Genomic DNA, 9,232 nt, shown 5'->3' on the forward strand with positions numbered 1-9,232 from the left:
TCCACTATAATCTTGTAAACAAACACACGTAGCATTCCGATGTGTATCAGCTGTTTTCATTAATTTCAGTATCGTTAATGAACGTCAAATTCATATCTAATAAAGAAATTAAAATTATATACTCGGTAGCCATCGCCGCGTGCCACGTGCGCCATCATGTATGAAACCAAACAATAACAATCGTCAATGAATAAAACATTGTACCTGTCTAATACTTTGTGTGAATACTTTGAAATTTTAATTTTTCGTACGGAGATAATTGACGGGAAAATTCTTTCAAATGGGGAGTAATTAGCGGGAAAATGTTCTATACCCAGGCAGCATGCTTCCGTTGGGTCAACGTTGGCTGATGGTTGGTTCGTTGGCTTTTAGTTGGCGTTGGCCCAATGTAGTCGGTGGTTATCTTCTTGATTTATTTTTACCAAAATATAGTTTCTACTAGACAAGCTTATGGTTAAACACGACGTTTTAAAATTTTAAAATTTTAAATACTTTCTTATCATAGAAAGGTTCTACTATGTTCAGAACAACCATTGTATTTTATGTTTCTCTTTAGTAAATTGCTTTTTACTATTTGTACTTGAGAGTATGGTTAAACTTCAATTTTTAAATCAAAACCATGATATTATTACTTGAATTATTCGACATTTGTCCTACCCAGAGCCAACAGTTAGCCAACATTGAACCAACATTGCACCAACGTCGAAACAATTTCGGTAACAAACATGTTAAAGCAGGCTTAATAATATTCTTGAAGCAAAAATGTATGTAGATCTCAAGAAAGGTAAAACAAAGGATAAAATCTGGACGTATGAAAGCAAATATTGTGCTGCGACACTGAGTTGGGCCAGCGTTTGCCCAACGTGGAAACAGCAAAAATATATATATCTATTAATATAATTTTACTTCTTTCACAAAAAAGTTCTGTTGACTCTTTTCAAAAATTCTGATACTTGCATGTTTAATATGTATGCAACAAGTACCCGCGTTTAATATTTAGACCTTAATAACACCAAAATATATTATTAATAACAAATCTAACTTATGATAACAATGATGTACATGATTATCTACCCCTTACGCAGTTTTGTAACTAAGAGCATAATATACTTTTTACAAAACAGAAGTTGTCTTTCATTTTGAACAAGTGTATATATATTTTCGATGTAAATTCTTACAGTGACATGCATTATCATTTGTCTATTAAATGCAAAATGTTTGCAAACTTTCAATATTAAGTATACCAATGCTTGTAGTATCTGCTAATTTTATAATAGGTTTTCGTGTTTTAATCTTGTAAACTACAATCAGTTTGTCATTGGTATATACTAATTGTAAAGAATTTATATGACAAACTGGGGGGGAAATATGACCGCTTAAACTCTGAAGTAGTACATAGAATCAACACTCTGCGATATGACTTTTAAAATTTTATTCTTATATCTTAAGGAATACCATCGTCGGACCACATGGTTGGGTAAACGTTGGGCTTATGTTGGGCCAACATTGGGCTAATTTTTGCATTACGTTGGGCCAACGTTGGCCCAACTATTGTTTGCCTCCGTTGTGCCAACGTTGGCTCTCTTTGCACTTATAATGTTTGGCCAACATTGGGTACCCTACGTTGGCCCAACGTAGGAATGCTGTTTGGGTAGAAGTTTAGTGGGAGTTTTAGTTTTATTTCAAAATTACTGGACAAAGAGTTCTGTGAGACCCAAATTTCTTTTTCAATATGAAATAAAGTCTGTCAATTGTTCTTTATATAAATTTATAAGAAATTCTATCTCTCAGTTTTTTTTAATAGTACGTGAAATAGTGAAAAATATCTACAGAATCCATATAAAATGTTGCAAAAAAAACCATATCTTTATCAAAGCTCCGTTATTTCGAAATCAAGTTCGGTGACCCATGTTTTTATATTAAAATTCTGAAGTATGTTCATTCAAGGTCATCTTTGAGAAAAAGTAAGAAAATCTACCTATTAGAAAAATTGGGTATGATCTGACTTAAACAAGACAAATGAGATTTAGTAGTTATCAAAACATTAACTTGTCAAAATGACGTCAGTAAGTATCTTTTTTGTGTAGCTTTGATTCATTTTGAACGATACTTTAAGATTTGCTTCTTGTATCCGGACACGTTGGCCACATATTCCACTCAATAACTATTTGTCAAAACTAGAGATTTCACAATAGGTTATTAAAGTTGTTCAATTGTGTGGACAGTAGCTGCTGAAAGGAAAAAGCATTTTAATGAAGTTTGTGTTCTCAACTTATACAGAATTTACACATATTGGCTGCATGTTTTGTTCTGGGTGGATGAACTGTATAAAGGTTTTGTTGCTAAATGTAAGCACATTGAACTTAATATTGTGAAATAGCTATACTGATTTGACTAAGTTTATTTTAATGGCCAATATACAGCGATACATATTTGTTTGTACAAATAAACATGCAGTTTGAATTGCGACATAGCTCTGATTCCAGCTTTGCCTTCAAAAGTTTGTGTAATGTTAAGTACCTTCAGTGATACGCAGTCCCTTCTCTGAAAGTTCATGAAAAAAATGGTTCTGTATCCTGTGAAAAATTTAATTGTTATATTTGGAATTAGTTATAAAATGTATGACTTCTCTACTGAGTGTTGCACGAAAAACTTTAGTTTAATACGAATATTTACGGTACAGCCTAACTTGGTTTTCATAGAGTACAGGACAATGAGTAATGGTGATTAGGGCTTTAGAGATGTGAAGTCGGCATCAATTAGACACTTACATGTATTGATGATAAACAATTATATACTTACATTATACATATGAATTATTATATAAAATAGATAATAATGAAAAATTAATTTCGGAACCTGATTATTTCGTTTTTATAAAGTATTGCGTAAAATTGGAAATGAACAGGGGAAAAGACATGGCGAATGAGACAATGGGCAAAGAGGGGCATTGTAGAGAGGAGATATTACCCCATAGAAGAGCTTTACTTCAATTCTCATCCACAAAATTCCCAAGACATGGTACGATTTTCACTATTCCTTATCTAACTTGTTGCGAATACTCGTCCTTTACAATAAAAAAGCAACAATAAAATTCCGTCAAGACTTGAACAAACCTTTGTAATCCTTCCGTATCTGGTTTCATTTGTCCTGTTTTGTAAATCTATCGATATAAGCTCACACTTTATTTCACCTTCCACATACATCATGACTTATGTAAGTTTCCTACACATTATCCCAACGGACTTCTAATAAAGACAAAAATACAAATATGGTTTTCAATTGCAATATCCACATTTAAAAAAAAACAACATTAAAATGTTCAATCTCTCATAAGAGTCAGAAGAAAACAGGGAATAATTAGTTTTTGTTACTCTGTATGACATGTAGAATAAAATTGAAGGAAGGCGAATAGTTGAAAATTATTCAGTATCATATTATATAATAAGTGTTTCAGAGTTCGCCATTGATAAAAAAAAAGATTACTTCCTGGCGACCATCAAACACGTTAGTAACTCTTACAAGCTCCGGAGTAGATCTGAATTTCCAGTTGGGGTTGTTGTATTTTCATTGAGTTAAAGGCCGAGTTAGGCGAGGCAAATATATTTCGGAGATACAATTTTTTAGAGATTTTTTTAAGATTTCACGAAAAAAAGTGTCTCCTAATTATATAGTGGCCCAACCAACTGCCCTCGTGACTCGCACCTCCAGCCATATGATAGATTTTATTTCTTATCAGAACGAGATGATTTTGCATTATCCAATTTTGCTGTTTCTATCAAAATAAAGGATATAGTGCTAACACTGAACGTGTGCTTTTCAAAACTTGTAATTATTCATGAGACATTCACCAAAATCCGACATCTTTTGTCATACAAAATAAATGAATGAAATTTTTAGTTGATGGTCTCAATGTGTCATTATATTAGGAAGTTCTACCATTGTTGTTCGTTTAGTAGGCTTAGGCGGAAATTGCTGTAAACAATCCCATCACAAATTGTTATCCCCATTTTTCTCTTGTAATTCTACAAATCAGATGAGAACAAGATATCTGCCGAAGTGAAGTTTTGCATTACTAATGTTATTCTAATTCTGACGGTGACAAAACTTGCAGCGATTGAGGATGCAAAAAAAACAAATGAATAGTTATCATCGATTTGTTCCTGTCCAGTCTGTTTCTAAGCATTATGTTGTCAATCTTTATCAAACTATTTTAAGCGTAAGATAACAGACATAATATAGACTCCGTAATGTGCAAACTCCAAAAGAATGTTACCAATATTATGTGTCAACAATATTGTAACATATTGGTGTTCTTGCTTTGGTTTATGTACTTACTTAATTATCAGTAAACATATTTTTATAATTGATGCATACTTTGTTTAGTTATATAATGACGAGTTTCCCAAAGATATATACATGAACATTTTTGTTATTAGTATCATTTACTGCCTTTTGTTTATTTGGGGGGTTCATCTGGGTGTAAGCTAAGTATGATGATATGTGTTCAGATTGGGCACTTAATATCCCAATAAATTTGGGATTTGCGAGTGCCCCTTACAAAAAGGCCTTTCGGTGGTTGTTGTTATTACACTACCACAAGAACTTCAATTAACATCCAAAAATAATTTAATTTCAGAAGTAACACGGTTTCTAATAGGATAAAAAATTTCGTTTATCATCTCATAGACCAACGTTTGTAATGACTGTGACGTCATCAATCTTTTTTTTTAAATTTACTTCATGAATTTTGGTACTTAGATTAAATTATAAGGAATGACTGTTACATTTTTTTCGGTCTAATAGAAATAAACTAAATGTCTGTGGAAAACACTTTAAAATAACCTATTCAAAGATTATTTAGTGTGCACTACGTGATTGAGGTTATTTCTTTATAGACCGAAAAAATATAGCAATCACTACTTAAGTACTGTCTTTGTAAGAATCATGCAAAATCTGAAAAATGTGATACACCCCAAAATAGGCTACATATTTTTATTTTTGTAATTAAGTTTTTTTATGGGTCTATACTATGAAATATGTAATTATTCATTCAAATCTGCCTGCTCTTAGGATATTGAAAATCCAATATATTCTATTGTATTTCAATGTCATTTACAGAGTTATCTCCCTTAATTTTGGAATCTACAGTGCATTCTATATATTTTTCATCTCCTAAGAACACAGGTTATATGAAAAACTGAATGTTAGTTTCTGTTTACTATGGTATTTCAAACAAGATATCAAAAAATAAAAATATGTAGTTTTTTTACCTATGAAACACTTTTTGCATGATTCTTAGCTTGAGTGCTACTTAAGTATCATATATGATAGTCATGTATTGCTCGATTTATATGAATATCATTATAGATATTGTCTTACTAACACAATATTTATGTTAAGAAAAGTTGATACTATTCAAAGCGCTACAATCCGAACTAGAGTTCGAAAAAACAACGACTACATACACTATAAAATTATAAGTAATTACGCAGTATAGTGGACAGTGTCGTAGCTAGGTTAGTAGTAACTCTAGTGATACAGCAATTGAGATCTGACTCTTACCGCTATGATATTGATTCAGTCGCAAAATCATTTTTGACGAACAAGACATAAATATATCAACCTCTAAAAATTATAATATATGATGGTTGTTTAGACCAATTGACAAGTATAATCATATAATATATATATTTTTAAATGATTACACAATGTGCTAAATATATGTTTAATGCTCACGTTTCATGCTTCACGCAAACACTATTCGACAAGTTGCCATCATATCATCTAACGGATAACCTTACAATACGCGACAACTTAGAATACCACAATTTGTAAATACGTCCAAGAGTAATCATTTCATCGACATCATTGTACAACAATGATATGCGAAAGAACAGCAGTATGTATTCAGTGACAGGTTGTTCAATCTTACTAGCCTTTCTCTGAATTAAATGTAAATAATTAGTTGCGATGGTATTTCGATTATCCATTACTAATGGAATCTGTGAAATTATGACAATCACTATTTCCACATAAAAAGTATATATCACATCACGTATGCATCTTTAGTGAAAGAATCAGGAACACGAAAGGAAATGTTATTTCCGTTTCTTTTAGCGAACACGTGTTAATTAAATTAGCAGTAATGCCATACTAAAATCTTGCAGTTACTTTTTATACTTTACTGTCGTTATAATACTTCTTTTAAATTTTTAGTTGACATATCTACAATACTATATAACTTATCTACAATACTATGTATTTCCTGAGTCTAGAGGGATAGAGATACTAATGTATTTTACATACATATGAATTAGTGCTGAATCATCTTTGATTTTTTATATTTAAAGACCCCCTCCAACAAGAAAGAAGCAACAATAAAGATAAATTTATGAATTATCCTATACATGTAAATAAGATATATTGGTTACACAACAAAACAGACAAACAAACAGCAAAAACATGATAAAGTTGAGCAAGTTGTTAAAAGAAACCTCGCACTATTTAAGTAATCATTGTAATAGGTGGTGATGAAACTTCACATGCGTGTTAGAGTATGTTATTTAATAGTGCATTTAAATGTTCAGCCATGTAAACCAAGCATACGAAGCAATACAAAATGTTTTATTGATTTAAAGAACTTCAACCGTAATAGCGAACTGGGTCACAATGCAAATTTATATCAATGGTTCAAGTTCGGCGAGTTTGTTATGATGTTGAAATTAAAAAATCGATGTTATATTTTGCGATATTCAACTTCCACGAGATATAAAACCGTCTTTGTAATATTTTGACCACTTGACATACGACATCTCTCCACCCTTTAATGAAGTCAACAATGGTGTCGACAGAACAACGTTAGAATGTCACTACATCGCTTTTGACTAATTAGGGTTTATAGAAAATGATATATCATCGTACAACAACCAATCGTACCAACAAATGTTTCATATCACTAGTCCATCGTGTGATATCGCAAATATCTAGCCGTACAAGAAGTACTGACCAAAGCATAGAGAATTGATAATATAAGTAATTATCATTACCCTTTGAAAAATATATAAGGGCTTATTTCGGCCACACTTTTCCATTTGGTTAGAGTCAAGCCTATGCAGTTAGGAACAATGTAAAACATGGTTTCCTGTGTCCTAACTCTTTTCTTCTGATAGGTGACATGCTGGTCAGTTTAGGGGCAATAAACATGATACATACCACGTAATTCACATCGTGTAAATGTGTTGACCATATCAGGTGAAACTCAGATGTTTGTTTATTTTGTCATTTTCAGTAGATTGAAACTTGAACAGAAATCACCTTTAATAGACGGGGAACATCTCAAAACGATTCGCAATCTTAGTTTTTTTGGCAATCTCTGCAGAATTGGTAAAACAAATTTAAGTTATAAAATATTTCAAAACAGCAAATGCGTTACCTTTTCCCAATTTTCCCTGATTGATTTGTTGTTGAATACTTTGTATTTGTTTTGTGTGCAAACATAAATTGTTCACGCGTCCATGATGGGTTCTAGTTTCATTTTTGAATATATAATGTTTTCTTAGTTTATTAATGATTACATTATTTTGTTAGAAAGACATTTAAGGCGATGAGTTTAGTTTTTCGAATTGAAAATAGATATAAAAGGGAAAAAACATATTTAAGTGCACGAATTCACAAATTTGGCATACGATATATTTATACTAAACAGATGAATAAGTCTAATATGTAAATAAAGAATGCATGTGTATAAGTAAATATATTAAAGTTAGTATTTATCATGCTTTAAGTAACATCTTACCAGACAACAACAGATAAACCCCCTCTTGAAATATATTTATTGACCTGTATTGATATTACATTTGATCTCAAAAGTATATCTATTACAAATGGAATATATTCAAAATTATCGCGAGACTATGTGTTGCCAAATAAAATCATGTGATATCCAGAGGTCTATTTTGGTTTAGCCTATCACAAAACGTGAACGTTGTTTCAACTTTTTAGTTTACTTTGTACACAAAGCAGACATATCTTTCTATATAACATTTAAATGTTGACGAATAAAATTTTATTGCACACACAATTTTGATAAATATGTTTTTTGGCAGATAAGATTAACCAACTAATACACACCATACTCATTGTAGGAAATTAGATTTCATAATTATCCAATATATAGTAAATACCAATCAGAAGGTATTGGTTTGCATGTAAAATAACCTCCCATTCAATACATGTCGAATGCATTGGTTTAACCACGTATACCATTGATCGTTAATTGGTTTCTTCGTGCTGAACATTGTATCTCCATTTGATCTCACTTTCCACTGTTTAGATGACGATTTGTCTACAAACAATACTAGATTCAGGGATTTTATACACTGCAAAAATTGGACTAAGCAGCAGAAAAGCCATCGTTCTAGATTTGGTTGAAGATATACAAAGTAGCTGGTAACCAACCAACGACGTGCCGTGGTTGATCACCAGAGCAAAGGGACGAAACCAACGATGAACGACGCGGACACCGGAGGTGTTGCAGCAATACCACCAGTGCTGTATTTAAGTAACACACTCGACTTGTGGATGTGCCCTTGTGTCTTATTGTAATAGGAATTCAAATTCACAAAATAATCGCCATTACAAAAAATATATCAAGTGCTGATAAAGGTAAAGATTCAACATTACAATTTGGACGAGGAAGCATCCCTCTTTGTTACAAACACAATAGATATGTGGTTTCAGATAAAAATGAGACTCTTTAAACTAATTGTTTTCTTTTTTTCTGTCAGTACATTCATCTTCATTACAAATGTTCAAAACCTGCTTTGATTTGGTTGATTATTCAAATCTTTTGTTCAACATTTTTCTCACCCTAACTCAATGATATCTTTGCACTTTTTTTACTTTGATTTCTGATTTGTCCAGAAATTATTTTTCCTGTACCACTTAACCCTAAAGCATATTCGGGCAAAATGGTTCCTGATATACTATTTCATGTGTCTCCGCCGCTATATAGGTTCACCTTGGTATGGTCAACAATGGTTTTTACAAGTAATAATACAGTAAATGACGGTATAAGTAGTCCTCACAATCATAAAAAAACACAAATATTTTTTTATGCATTAAGATATTTCCACTTTCATTTTCAAAATGTGGTAAAAAAATTCAATATTAAAACAACTAATTTCATTCTGTCGTTAAAGAAGGCGGTCAGTTCTCGTTTCTAAAATGT

The sequence above is a fragment of the Perna viridis genome, chromosome 11 (assembly GCF_037379345.1).
Source record: "Perna viridis isolate PV_CMFRI_1.1 ecotype Kerala chromosome 11, ASM3737934v1, whole genome shotgun sequence".
Taxonomy (NCBI): domain Eukaryota; kingdom Metazoa; phylum Mollusca; class Bivalvia; order Mytilida; family Mytilidae; genus Perna; species Perna viridis.